Source organism: Mustela lutreola, chromosome 9 (assembly GCF_030435805.1).
Source record: "Mustela lutreola isolate mMusLut2 chromosome 9, mMusLut2.pri, whole genome shotgun sequence".
In the NCBI taxonomy this organism is placed as follows: domain Eukaryota; kingdom Metazoa; phylum Chordata; class Mammalia; order Carnivora; family Mustelidae; genus Mustela; species Mustela lutreola.
Window position 1 is genome coordinate 25,012,747 of NC_081298.1, and position 15,259 is coordinate 25,028,005.

Consider the following 15,259-nt stretch of genomic DNA (forward strand, 5'->3'; position numbering starts at 1 on the left):
GAGGTCTTTCTTTTGTTGGTGGCCCCAGGCCTGCTTGTAGCAAGATGCACATTACAGGCTACACTTCTGTGCCCAGCATCCCCAGCTGTCTATTGCGTAGGTGACAGCATAAGAAAAACCCACCATTTACCAGAGCCAGGTCTCATTAACGCCGGATGTTCTGGAGAAGACAAATGGTTCTCCTGATACTGCTAACTGTACTAGTTACAAATGTGGGTTCTGGAGACACAATGCCTAGGTTCAAACTCTGTCAGCTGCGTGACTTTGAGCAAGGTTTGTAACTGATTTTGGTAGTCTAAACTGGTTCCCTAGTCCAGAAACAGGACTGCTTTTCTGACGAGGTCGTCAGAAGAGTTCAGGGAGTTCAGAGTGCCAGCCAGTGCCTGGCTGGAGCTTACTCAGTTTTTAGTGCTGTGTGTGTTAGTCCAAGAAGCTTTCTCCTGAGTGTGGATTACCTTTCCCTCTCATGTCTTCTTGTGTGCCTTGGGCTTGCACTGTTAACCTGTTTCTCCCTACATGCTGATGCTCAATGAGGCCAGGGACCGCCAGTAGTGCTCCTTATGTGCCCAGCACGACATCTGGTAGGGAGCTGTGTATTCAGTACCCACTAGGTGGATGAGTGCTCTCCGTCCCCCATTACTGCCTCAGACTGTGGTGTTTGTGGAGTGCGCTGATTCTCCTCGGAGATTCCAGATTATTTGGAGTCGTAATACCAATGTACATGTCATTCTCTGAGATTTCTCTCTTCATTGCCCATGTGTAAAATTGTGCAGATTTCACATGGAAATCTGGATTTCTGGCTGTGCTTACACTATTTGAGGATGGGGCTCCATGGGGTCATTCTCCTGCTTTGGTCCTTTGGGGCAGAGGAGAGAGACAGCTGTGCCTGGTGTCCAATTTATCCCATCCTCAAGCATCCTACCTTATTCTATGTTGTCTCTGCCTGACCCTTGGACCCTGGATCTTAAGTCTCTAGTCTGTGCTGTCCCAGTCGACTGCTTTGAAAACATACTCACCCTTTTCCACCTATGATAGCAGTAGTTGTGGCTTGGACAAGGATCCCACCACCTGTCATGGCTGATGTCATGTTTTCCACAGTCACGGCTTGAACATTTAATCTGCAAAGTGACAATATCATGGGTCAGTCCTGGCTCCAGAAATCAGCCTGGGCAGCGGGAGAAATACCCTCGAAGCAGCCAGTTAACAACTTACCAACCCATCCATCTCTGGGACTCCCTAGCCCTCTTCCCCACGCTGCTCTTTAAGCTCAAGAAATCATGAACATATTTCCCAATGAAAGGGCACCCTTTCAGCATAGAACTAGAATGTTGCTTCATGAAAATGTGGTTGTCCCTTTCCATGAGGTTGCAGGAGGTTGAACTTCAGTGTCCCCAAACAGCAGCTTTCTTCTTGTGCCAGACCTTAGGATTAAGGAATCACTTACCCTAACAAGAGGTCTTCTATGTTAATATTTCCCAGCATGCCTGTGACTGCATCTCCAATGCCTGCTGGCAGTGCGCTGTTCAGCATGTCCTGGGTGGATTCTGTGAGCTTGCCGGCTTGTTCGCCCACATCATTCAGGGGCAGGGGGAGATTTGCAACACCAAGGGTGTCGACGAGTCCTTTTGCAGGATTCTTCTCTGCACCAGTGGGTAGTAGGCTGCCCAGATCCCCTGCGATACTGAGGGTGTCAGTGACTTTTGAGAGTGATGGCAGTGGGAGCTGTGAGGTCAGGCCACCACTTCCTTTGCCCAGGATGCCACCAAGAGCATCACCTCCAGGTAAGTTGAGGGCTGAAGTGACGTCTAATATAGACAGTAGGTCGGAGTTGGTCACCGTGGATAGCACTTTTCCAATTGTACCAGACAGAAGTACCTTCTCACACATCAGCTTCTTCTGGATCTTTGGGGGCAGGGTGGTGTTCATATCTGAAAACAGGTCAAGAGACATGATCCTGCTGTTGGCTGTGCAACTGATTCAGCCAGAGGAAACTTCCCAGCTGGAAAACCAGCACCTCTGAATTGTGAGGCCCATAGGTCCTGTATGTCATGCCTTCTGGATATATCCATCCCTGCCCCTGCCCCCTACAGGACAGCCTGCCGTTGCAGAGATAACCTGTCTTCTGTCAAGAGTTAACATTTATTAGCACCTACCTGAGGCCAACCTGGTGTTGAGTATGTTACTCTAAAGCAGGCTGGGCATGGCATGGAAGGACTTAGTTTAGCTTTCGAGCCCAATAGCCCTGGTTTTATAAGATCTAGACTCTGTTCCTATAAGTCTAAATGGCCCAAGGCAGGGTCTTCTCTTTCCTGGGCCCCAGTCTCTGCACCTGTCCAGGAATGCATGACAGAGCCTGCAGCATGGGTCATTGGGGACAGGAGTAAGGAGTTAGGCCGATTTTAAGTGCAGAATAGGGTTGAGGTGGCTAGTGCAGAGGTGGTGGTGCCGATAGATCTGGACTCTTTTGTCTCCATCTGTGTGATTCTGTGCAAGTCTCTTCTCCAGGCCTCCTTTACCCCTCGTGGGTCATTGGGAGGTCTTACCACCTTTGACAAGCTGCCCACACTAAGAGGACACCTGCATCAGTGCTGATCCTTCTGCAGCATTGTTATCATTAGGGTGGAGGTAAGCAGGGCAGGGGGATGTGGACTCCCAGAAGATGGTGGGGAAGGAGAGAGGGTCAAGAGCCAGCTTGGAGAGCCGGGAAGTCATGGGGGTCCTACCCTATCACACTGTTCTCAGTGGCCTGAGGAAGAAACTCAGAAGGGAAGCTGTTGCATCCGGGTGGTGGTCAACCTTACCTACCTCAGCAAACAAGTTAATTGGATTGAAGGAAAACAGAGTAGCAGGAAGAAGTTCACAGGTACCAGCCCTGTTGAGCTGATGAGCCTTGGCTTTTGGGAGCCTTGCTGCTGCCTCCCATGCGTGGGGCTCCACACTCTGCAGAGCCCTTGCCTGTGGAGGGTGATGTGGATGTGCAGAGAATTTCCCACGAACACCACAAGACCCGCACAAGGGTGTTCAGGTCAGCGTTGTTCGGAGTAGCGGAGAATTACACAAAATGGAAATTGAATAGATGCACATTATCGAAGATTCATCTAGAATACCATGGTGAAAGTCAATGGAAAGTCTTGCTCATTAAATACAGATAAATGACCTCAGAAACAAGATTGAGACATTGTAAGCAGGTTACCTTTCGGGAAACTTTATAACATGTGCTGCAGTTTTTAGTATTAAGAAGAAATAGCCACATACCACAACATATAGAGAAATGGCAAGGGAAAAATAATCAGGCCAGAGGTCTTCTCCAGGGGTAAGAGGAGAAGGGGAGAGAGGGAGGGAGGCCACCCTGCAGCCCTGCAGGAGCCCTGGGGCCTTCAGCCCTAGGGCTGGGTTTTATTCCTTAATCTCAGTTGTGTCTACAAGAGTATTTGTTGTATATATCGTTAATGGTTTTTGATGTCTGACAATGAAATTAACAACGAGCACCACCAATTGGGGCTGGTGTTGGGTATACAACGATTATTTTTTAATTTTTATTTTTTAAGATTTATGTATTTGATATATATTATATATAATAATATGATATATAATAAGATATATATTATCTGAGAGAGAGAGAGGAGGGTACGAGGAGGGGGAGGGGCAGATGGAGAGGGAGGAGAGTCGGAAGCAGACTCTGCACTGAGCAAGGAGCTGACAGGGGACTCGATCTCACAACTCTGAGGTCATGACCTGAGCTGAAATTAAGAGTTGGACGCCTAACCGACTGAGCCACCCAGGTGCCCCCACAACTGTTATTTTTACCACTGTTGAAACTTTTCTATATATTTCAAGGATTTTGTCATAAGGCAGGATGAGAGTAGGCAGAGAGGAGGAAATGTTCCTGAAGAGGCAAAGCAGAGGATCTGTGAGCTCTGGGGCTGGGCACTGTGATCATTAGGCAGGCCCTGATTCCCTTACGTCACCCTGTCCTGACATCCTGGAAGGCTGCAGAGGCCAGAGCTGGAAAAGGCTGCAAAAGGCCATCACGGGTTGCCTTGTGGGCTCTCCTCCTGGCCTTCATTTGCTGATGAGTCCTACTCCTTTCTTGGTCTCCAAAAAGAGTCACTTCTTTGCCAAGCCTTGGAATGCCTAGGCTCCTCTGCTCTCTGAGCCTAGGAGGTTGCTGGAGGACAGAATGCCACATCTTTGAGGGGGAGACTGAGACTTAGCAAGGGTGTGAGAGGGGAGCTTGGAGAGAGCATATCTGGTCAGCGGGTTTGGTAGTGGACCTGGATTTCCCATTTCCTGCCTCCTTGTCAAGCAGGTTGGTGTTCTAAGCACCTGTGGGTATTGGGGATGAGCTGTAGAGCACAGCCCTGAGCAGCTGTGGGAGCTCCTGGCAGTGTCCAGGCGATAAAGGTCCCATAAAAGGCAGGTAACCAGACATTTGGCAGGATCCAAGAGTTCCCTTCTCCAGGGTTGCTTCGAGCAGTCCTTCCCCATGACTACAGACAAGCACTTCAAAATCAACTTGGAGCTTATTAGAAAACCAGGTTTTCAGGCCCACTGCAGTACCGTTATGCCACAGTGTCTGGAAGTGGAGCCCAGGCAGCGGTTTTGTTAACAAGCTCCCAAGGTGATACTGATGCATTCTCCTTATTGAAGGTATAATTAGCTTTTGGGCTTAGAAATGAGAAGTTTGTGTGAGGGGGCGGAAGATCAAAGATATACAGGTGAAACAATTTTTACTTACATTCTTCAAGTTTGCTTTGGGACAGTAAGTACTTGGCCACGGGTAGACACCTGCCTCCTGGGGTCCTAGCTTGACGTTTTCTGAATGGAGGGGTTCTCTGGGGACTCCTGAGCAGTCTTCCAGTTAGATCGAGAGGGGCTTTTCTGAAAGCCTCAGTGGCTACTTGATCGACAGGAAGATTTCCCAGCAGTAAAGATGAAGTCTGCAGGTCAAGTGCTCCTGCCTGGATGGTCATCGTGATGACCAGGGCCAAGAGGGTCAGCATCTTGGCAACTGATACCTGCAAGAGAGAGCTTTGTCAGACACCACATTCCAGGGGACCATAGGGGTGCCAGGTTTTTTTGTATTGGATACACACATGCAAGGGTCCCAGCCCTTGCAGAAAGGTGCCACTCACATTATTGATATTCTGTCTGTATATTGTATTCATTGGAAAATGTTCCATCACATGGCAGTCAAAGTCTTGTTTTTTCTACTTTTTCAGCTTGGCATCAAGATGTCTACAGCTGGTGGCAACCTTTGAGCACAGGCCAAACCTTGCCAACAGCCTTACCTCTAGGGTCCACATCCTCCCGCCAGTGTTCCTTTCTCATATATTCTTGGAGCCTTCTGACATATCAACTGGGGAATTCAAGAATTTTGAATGGTCCAGCCACAAAAGGTGTCACTCCAGTGGTGGGCAAAGTCTCTCCCAGCTTCTGGTCAACTAGTATATAGCACTGCCCTTGTTGGTATGAGCTTTCTATGTGTCAGCCCCTTTGCGGAGAGTAAATGGACATCAGTTGGTCTAAACTGTCTATACAACCCTGAGAAGGAGGGTATATCCTCATTTTACCAAGGGTGAATCTTGTGGTACAGAGCAGGCAATGTTCTCACCTGAGCCCACTGGCCAGACTCAGCTGGTAGTTTTTTGCTCAATCAGGACTAAATCACCCAATCAATCAGTTCCAGGCTTGGCACCATCTACCCCTTTGGTCATTGGGCTGTCCTGGCATTTCATCTCAGGGTGCAGAGGCTAGAGCTAATTTTATGTCAGCATGACCATGTCAGGCCTTCTCTCATCTTTTTAAAGCCTATTCCTGTGTTCTTGGAGAGCACAGGCATGGTCCGATGGTGGCATTGGACCGTCCTCACTGTTGTGTTGGTTGGCACAAAGGAGGCTCCTCTGGATGTGGATTGATGACAGAGTTAGCCCATTTACTCACTTCCTGTCGCTTCTTCTATTGCAGGGAACTGGATGGGCCTGTTAACCACAGAGCATGTGGCTTCTTTTTATTTTGGCCAGGGATGAGCAGCCATAGCTGTTGTGGATGTGTAAACTTGTAAGACTTGACTTTCCCTCTCTTTATTGGGATGTGTTCGTACATATCTACTTATGGAGTACTGGTCAGCGTAGGTACTGATCAGTGTGCTAAGCCCTTGGTCCCCAACATCTTATGTAATCCTCACAGCAAATCCAGGAGCTAGATAATACTTACTACGCCATTTCCAGCTGAGGAGACTTAGCCTCAGCAAGAAGACAGAAAGCTGAGTCTATACAGCAGAAAATCCCTGTTTGACTCTGAGCTCAGGTGTGTGACTCAAGGGTAGCTTCTCTCCTCTGGCCATCAGATTCCTCCCTTACCGTGATTCTCTCAAGGCTTCCTCTCAGGTTAAGGTACTAGGGAGATTTGTGTCTTAGGGTTTTTTCCCTCAGCGAAACCAGTAGACTCTGGAGTTCCTGTCTGCTTGCATTTTCTTACCTTGTCAGGTTTAATAAGGTCAGGCTCAACAGGGCGCCTGGGTGGCTCAGTCAGTTAAGTGTCTGCCTTCTGTTCAGGTCATGATCTCATGGTCTTCAGTGGGGAGCCTGCTTCTCCCTCTCCCTCAGACCTTCCCCCCTGCTGGTGCTCTCTTTCTCTCTCTCAAATAAATGAGTGAATAAAATCTTAAAAAAAAAAAAAAAAGCTCAGGCTCATTGACCTGTGCCCTTGCCATGCATAGACATTGCCCAAATCAAACTGCCCACCATTTACCAAGACCAAGAAGAACCGCTATTGTCCAAATGATGGGAAAGACAAAATGGGAAGTCAGTGACATCTTTCACATTGAATTTGTTAGACTTTAGGAGAAGTTAGACTTTTTGTTAGACTTTTTTAGGAGAAAGCTCATTACATTGTCATTATTTTTCTCATTTTACCTTCATCTGTGAGAAATTGGAATTTGCTGTCTAAGGCAACATGTAGGTGTCCTGTGATGGAGAAATAATAAAATTCTCTGCCTGTGACTGAATTTGTGGCACGATTGTAAAGACATCGTTTTGAATGGAATCTTCAAAAATCCCAGGAAAGATCCCCCATTTATTAAAAAAAAGATTTTATTTTAATTAATTTTTTAAAAAAGCTTACTTAAGTAATCTCTACACCCAATGGGGGGCTCGAACTCACGATCCTGAGATCAAGAGTCGCATGCTCTACCGACTGAGCCAGCCAGGTGCCCCAAAAGATGCCCCATTTTTAAATTTTATTTATTTATTTATTTATTTTTTAAAGATTTTATTTATTTGACAGACAGAGATCACAAGTAGACGGAGAGGCAGGCAGAGAGAGAGAGAGAGAGAGAAGCAGGCTCCCTGCTGAGCAGAGAGGCCGATGCGGGACTCAATCCCAGGACCCTGAGATCATGACCCGAGCCGAAGGCAGCGGCTTAACCCACTGAGCCACCCAGGCGCCTGAGATGCCCCATTTTTAAAAGCAGTTGCCTACCAGGCAACTGTTAACATCTATCATGCTAGGCAGAGTGCTGTGCATTTCAGTAGGGAAGGGGCTTTGCTAAGGAGATGATCAACACAAAACCCTAGGTATTGATCCTCTGCTAAGCTGCCCTATACTTGTTCCAGCCTCAGAGTTTTGACCTTTACTTTCAAGAATTTTGATTTAGCAAGTTCTTACCTTAGCCAGTGTCAATGGGTCTCTGTTGATAGGCGGATGTTTCTGGAAGGTGTCTCTCCTCCTTCTCTTGCCTGTGAACTGTCAGAAGCAAAGCTGCATCTCATTTTATAGTCCCGTGTCTCTCGCAGAAGTTGTCAGAGATGAAGGAGCATGATCCAAATGTGCTGATAAGGGTGGCGTGATACAGGCTGACTGCCAAGATCAGCACCTGCTAATGGCTGCGACATTTGCCGGTGTCTTTCTCAGGGGTGTTCAGGTTGCTTGGAACAGGCCAGGTATCTGTCCTTTCCTTATGTTAAACCTTTCCTTATGTTAAACCTGTTATCTTCCAGCTGGGGGGTGTGTTGGGTGCATGGCAGAGCGGAAGGCCGTGTAAGGGTGCCAGGTGCCAGCCCAGCGGGACACCTGTTCTGTGCCCTCGATGTGGTCAGCACTCAGTGGTGACCAGTGCTAGGGTGGGGATGTGAGGGTCAGAGTGTTTAGAGACAGCCTTTCTGACAAGTGACTTTTTTATATCGGATGTATGAGATAAGAAGGAAGCTCTGGATGCAGGATGGAAACATACACAGTGTCTGCAACTGCTGAGAATATGTGTGCTGCCTGGGGAATTTTAAGCAAAGGAGTTCTAGAATTTGCTCAGCCCTCTTTCCTTTCCCTAATTGCACTTGGGATAAAACGTGAACAGAGTCTGTAGCCTCGTGTGGTGCTCATTAGTATTCAAGAATTCTAAGTTTTTTCTCCTCTGTTACCTCATTTAATGACCCCTTAAACTCTAGAGCGTGTTCTCTGGGCCTCTGGCTCCTCCTCCATTTTAGAGAAGAGCCTAGTCACCTGTTAGGCTCCTACCACTCGAAATTTTGTGATTTTGTACATCCTGTATGATCAGTGCAAGAGTCTGGGAGAGAGAGAGAGAGAGATGTTGACTAAGGGGTCGGTTAATGCCTGCTCCTGCCCACCTGAGGCTGGGGAGTTAGCCCGGATCTCTGCCCTCAAGCAGGCTCCACGTGTTTGGTGCAGGGCTCTCTTCAGCCCCATGGGGGTTCTCATGCTGTGAACCTCAACGATAGCTCCATTTGCCAAATGTCCCATTTGGGGTTTTGCTGAAATGTTGGATGCATAAAACGAATGACATTTGACCTTTTCTCAAAGGGCAGAACCTAGAGTTTTATAGATGATGATAAGTAGAAGACAAAACCCAACTGTCTTGGTGTTATTTTTCTTGGACATCTGAAGGAAATGGAGTCATCTTTTAGGCATAATTTGTGACAGCAGTTGGTGGATGTGGCCTTTGAATTTGGTACCTCCAAGTGGTTCTCTGGACCCAAAGAATTAATCCAACTTCAGATGCTGGGAAAGGGCACATCCCGGATGTAGCCTCTAGTGGCCCTTGAGACCTCCAAGTTCTTTGTCTTTCTCTGATTAGGAGGTGGGGCAGCCATTGAATTCTGCTAATCCAGGATTTATGGGAAGGCGTTTCACTCAGGGTGGCTTATCACACTGGGTAAAAGGACCTGCTTGTTCCAAGCCCTAAGTGATTTCACCTGCTGACTCTTGAAAGAGAGGACCCTTTCAGGGCTGGCCAAGGCTTGGTTGAGATCACAGGTGCCGATGATAAGGCAGGTACAAATTCTTAATGGCCTCTGTGAGAAGATGTCTCAATAGGTCTGGCTGAGCTGTGTGTGTCCTACTGACAGCCATCAGGATTTTGACCTTTCATAGGTGTTTCTTTAGTGACATAGACACATATTGCGTACACATTTATATGCCTGTCTATGTCTTTCTAGCCCTGGAACTCAGCGGTCATGTCTAACATTCCTGCCTCAGTTTCCTTCTCTGGTGTAATCAATCTCAGATCTTGGCCAGTAGCAGGAACTCAGAGGGGCCTCCATCAGGGAGCTTGTGTCCCTGCACACTCTTATGCTGCTTGTAAAATTTGGGTCAATTTTCATTTCTTAGGATCTCTCACGAGATTTTCAGTGGGCTTTGTGAGTTCTCAAAGGCAAAGAATATAGGTTTTAGGAGGAGGCGAACTTTCTGCATATAAGCTTTGTGGCCAGACAGACCTGGGTGTGAATCTTGGTTCACTTGGCTGCTGGTGTATGCTCTTGGGCATGGTCCAACGTTTTTGTGTCTTAATTTCTTCATCTGTAAAGTAGGGATAACACTGTCCTTATATGGGATTGTCACAAGGGTTAAGCGAGATGAAATATGTAACAAGATTAGCACCATGGGTAGCATATGTGAGTATTCTATAATTTACTATCATCATCACCATCATCATTGTTTACTATTGTGTTGGCCATTTTCAGTTTTTTTCACCCACCTTTCTCTCAGATTTTATACCATTTCCCTAGATATTCCCTAGATTTTGGCAACTACTCAAACCTTATTTGTAACAAAAAAATATGGATTTCAAAAAGTGTTTTTTTTTTAAAAGATTTTATTTATTTACTAGAGAGACAGAGATCACAAGTAGGCAGAGAAGCAGGCAGAGAGAGAGGAGGAAGCAGGCTCCCTGCTGAGCAGAGAGCCCGATGTGGGGCTCGATCCCAGGACCCTGGGATCATGACCTGAGCCGAAGGCAGAGGCTTTAACCCACTGAGCGACCCAGGCGCCCCTAAAAATTGTTTCTTTACCAAAAAAATGGATTCTTTACTGTGCTTTTATCAAAATGAAGGCATGTTGGGATGCCTGGGTGGCTCAGTCAGTTAAGCGTCTGCCATTGGCTCGGGTCATGATCCTAGGTTCCTGGGATCAAGTCTTGAACCAAGCTCCTTTCTCAGCAGGGAAGCCTGCTTCTCCCTCTGTCTGCCACTCCCCCTGCTTGTGCTCTCTTTCTCTGACAAATAAATAAAATCTTAAAAAAAAAATGAAGGCAGGTATAGAGATGTCTTAATGTCACTGAGTTTTCATTGTTAATAGAAGGATAGAGTTTTCTTGGTACATTCAGCTGCAACTGTACTGGTGAATACACCTTCTCACAAATGCATGAGAGGTTTTAAAAGGCTAAGTGTTTACTTCTAGGATGCGTTTGCAAGTGTCTGTGTCTTGGCTCTGTTTTTTTTCCTACCCAGTTGCCCCACAGATGTCAATGTCCATTGTCAGGCCTGTGATCTTGACTTTGTAGGCCAGAGGTGAGTGTGACTGTGCCCAGAGGAGCTTTTCATTACTCCCAGAGGGGCAAGTAGCTGGTGGGCATTGTCTCTGCCGCTCTCCTTCTGAGCACCTGCTACGACTTTGCCATCACTGGCTACCCATTGCTGCTAATGGTCATCCTGTTCTGAAAGTGCAATAAGTTGGCTCCATATATAGCTGCGGGGGTCACTTGGGTGGCATTTGCCTGTGGTTTCAGCCGCTCTGGATTTCTTTTCAGTTTCTTGGATATACCTACCTTGTTCCTGTGTCAGGACCTTTTCACATTCTGGTCCCATCGCCTTAATCCCTTTCCTTCACATTTTGCCTAACTTACTCATCTGGCAGGTCTCAGCTTATGTATGGCATCTGAGAGGCCTTCCCTGGCACCTTGTTGAAATGGGATTGCCCTTGCATTGTTATCTCTCTCAGTACCTCTACAGTTTTCCTTCTTAGGCATCATTAGAATTTGTAGTCATGTGTGTGTCTGTTGGCTGAGCTGTTGAAGGTCGTCTCCCTCACGAACTTCATGAGGCAGAAGCCGTTCTTGCGCTGTCTTGCTTACGTGGCACAGAGTAGGTGTTTGATATCCTATTTATTGAATAAATTGAGCATTTTTTCCTGTAATGATAAAAATCAGTTATGTTCACCATAAAATATTTGAAAAAGATATTAAGCAGAAAATCACGTGCAATCCTACCAACTCAAGCAATCTGACAATCACAACCAACCTTTTGAATTAATTTCATTTATATATATTCAAATCTGGGATCTTATTCTAGATGATTTTGGATCCTGGTTTTCTGTGAGCATTTTCTTTTGACACCAAATGCTCTTTGAAAGCATGACGTGAGAGGCGCCTGGCTGGTGCAGTCAGTTAAGCATCTGACTCTTGGTTTCTGCTCAGGTCCTGATCTCAGGGTTGTGAGATCGAGCCCCATGTTGGGCTCTGTGCTCTGCTCAGGGTCTGCTTGAGACTCACTTTACCTCTCCCCTGTCTCTCCCTACCGCACTCACTTTTGCTCTTTCTCTCTCTCAAATGAATAAATCCTAAAATAAAAGCATGACTCTAATGGCTATGCAATATTTCTTACTAAGAATTTTTCATTAAAAAACCCTCTGTTGTTGGACATGTAGCTTGTTCCCACATTTTCTTTTCTTTTTTTTTTTTTTAAAGATTTTATTTATTTATTTGACAGACAGAGATCACAAGCAGGCAGAGAGGCAGGCAGAGAGAGAGGAAGAGAAGCAGGCTCTCTGCTGAGCAGAGAGCCCAATGTGGGGCTTGATCCCAGGACCCTGAGATCATGACCTGAGCCCAAGGCAGAGGCTTAACCCACTGAGCTACCCAGGTGCCCCATTTTTTTCCCAAATTTTCATCATAAAACCAAGCTGTGGCAACCAGACTTGCCCTTAAATCTTTCTCTGAATCTCTGATGATTTCTTTAGAAAATCTCCAGAAGTGGAAATTTATCATATGCATCTAAAAGAATATGAATATTTTCATATTTCAGGATCCATGTGAGATCTGGCTTGCTCTGTCCAACCTCAAGCATTTGGGTTTATTGTGGGGAAAGGTGAGTGTCATTAAGTGAAATATATGAATTACAAGTTTACACTAGAAGGAAAAGCAGCTTGACTCCATCTAACATCTCAAACTAGGTTTTGTTTGCTTTTTTTTTTTTAAGATTTTTAATTTATTTATTTGATAGAGAGAGATCATAAGTAAGCAGGGAGGCAGGCAGAGAGAGTAGGGGAAGCAGGCTGCCTGCTGAGCAGAGAGCCCAGGACCCTGGGACCATGACCTGAACTGAAGGCAGAGGCTTTAACCCACTGAGTCACCCAGGCACCCTGGTTTTGTTTGCTTTAAGGTATCACCTAAAAGAGATAGGATTTTTTTCTCCTTGAAACATACCTTTATGCAAATGGAAAATCTGAAGTTCTTGGCCCTGCCTCCTCTCTGATTTCTGGCAGTAGTGTGTCCTCAGATGGGAGCAGGGCCTGGATTAGTAGTGGTGAGTTCATCTATCTACTATGCATGCATGCATCCATCCATCCATCTATCCATCCATGTATTCCTCATATATTTATTAAACACCCACTGTGTACCAAGCCCAGAAGTGTATCAATGAGCCAAGGTCTCTCCCTTCATAATTTGTAGTCAGAGAGACAGACACAGAACAGGTAACAGACCATCCAATAAAATAATAAGTTGTGCTAAGTGTTCTGAAAGAAATGAAGGTTGAAAGGGGAGTAGTGGAGGGCCTCTCACATGAGGCGATTTCTAAGTTGATCTAAAGGATGAGAAGAAACTATTCATGCAGGGTGGGGGGAAGAGGGAGAGGGAATGGCTTGCACAACAAGCCTGCAGTAGGGAGCAGCCTGGTGGGGAGCAAGTTAAGGCTAGCGTGCGCTGAGGGAAGGGAAGGGGCTGGAGGGAGACAACTGGAGTCCAGGAGACGCAGAGGCCGGGGCTTGTGGTGAAGATGGTGAATTTCCTTCTGTGGGTGGGGGAGGCCACTGGAGGGTTTTAACCAGGGAGTGACATGATTCGGGTTATGTTTTGAAAAGTCTTTTCTGACTGCGATGTTATAATCCAGGTGAGAGATGAAGGGTGCCTTGTCCATTGGTATTGCAGGTGGAGGTGTGAGTATTGACAACGCAGGACGACAGGACTGGACTGGGTGTTGGACCAGGCGTGGAGAAGGCAGAGCCCTCAGCTGGGGGGGGGGTAGTGGTGCCTTGTTGCGGGTGGGGAAGAGGGAGAATCTTCTGTGTCCTTCCTCTAGGCCCCTTCATTCTTCTGATGAATTTCCCACCATTCATTTTTTTAAGTGGTCTCTAGACCCAACATGGGGCTTGAACTCACCACTTCGAGATCTAGAGTGGAGTAGTATGCTCAGCCGTTATAGCCAGCAGGTGCCCCCCGCCCCATTCTCTAGGTTACTATCCTAGTTGTCAAAACACATCTGTCCTGTGCGTACTACTCCTTGGTTCTTGAAGGCGCATGCCATCCCTCCTGGGTGACCCAGTGCCTTAACCTCATGGAGCTTAGAGCTTCCTCAGGTGTGTCTACTTTGGGGGTTAGAAGGTGGCACTAGAGGGGTGGGGCTCTAGTTCCCGGTCTCATTCTAGTTAGAGCCTCTCTCTTGCCATTTCTTATGTATCAGTTTTCTTTGTTAGCTTTTGTTTGAGGAAATGAATCATTAGCCTTGGAAAAAATGGGAAAACTACTTCTCAAAAAGTATATTTCCCTAAAAAGACCTTTAGGAGTGATGCCACTGGGGAAGACTTTAGGCCACTGGAGCAGGTGAATGGGAGAGGTGTTTGGGGCTCTTTGCTCCCCAGCTGAGCGAAGAGGCTTGGGATGGAAGTGGGGGCAGGGAGAGGCCATCTGGGGTAGAGGGAGGAGGACAGTGGTCTTTGGAGTGCGTGTCCTGACTTCCGGCACCAGAAGGGGTGTGGGCAACCCTGCCTGGGCAGATGGAGGTCATTGCACAGCCCCTCACGTTCCACTCAGTGTTACTGTAGAATCTGATGGACATGTCAGTGCCGTGCCTGCACTATCTGTGCAGGTATCCATGCCTAGACTGTAAAGTGAGATGCACTTGTCAATAAATTGTCCCACAGGGGGGGAAATGGAGGGGTTTCCTTGATAGGCAGGCCCTCTCATGGCTGGATAGCTCACTCCTGCTGAGGAGCAGGCCAGGGCCATCCCTGCTTTCTTCAAGGTCCTGAGGTTGTCTTCATTCCATTGTTTTGTGCTTACAATGGAGCTACCATGCACCAGGCCGTGTGCTCAGCACTAGTCCCCTAGTGGGAAAATTCTGGGTTTAGGATTCAGCTCTTCACCCGATCTTAGTGTATCACAGACGCACCAAGGGCTGGGAGACGGCAAGGCCGAAGTGCAGGGTAGCCCCCTCCTCTCGCCCAGGGACTTCTCTGCGGGCTGCTTGTAGGGGACTTATTTCCTTCATGACCAGGCTCCTGGTTCATATTTGTAGAACAGGTCGGGGGATCAAGCAGAGAACCCACAGCAGTGTTTGCTCCGGGCTGCAGCCTCTGACTGCAGGCCAGACCCTTGCACCATATCCATGCGGGGCACCACCTGCTGCGGACGGTGGGTGAAGAACCAGCCACCGGGAGGGCCTCCCCACAGGCCCACCAGTTTCCAGAGATGAGCTGGGGTTACCGGCTGCTGACCCCTCTTCACTCCTGAAACAGAGACTATTATGAGCCTCCATCCTGCCCGTGATGGGGATTTTATCACAAACCAAAGTTTCCTTTCATCTGCCTTTTTCTGGGGCCAGGCCTAACTCGCTGTGGACTTTGGCAGATGCCCAGGTGTGAGAGGGGGCATCTACCTGCTTTACCGCCTTTGGCAGCCATGGAGCTACTGACATTTCTGAATGTGTAGCTCTCTCGGAGCCGGGTTTTCTCTGCTCACTGCCCTGCCCTG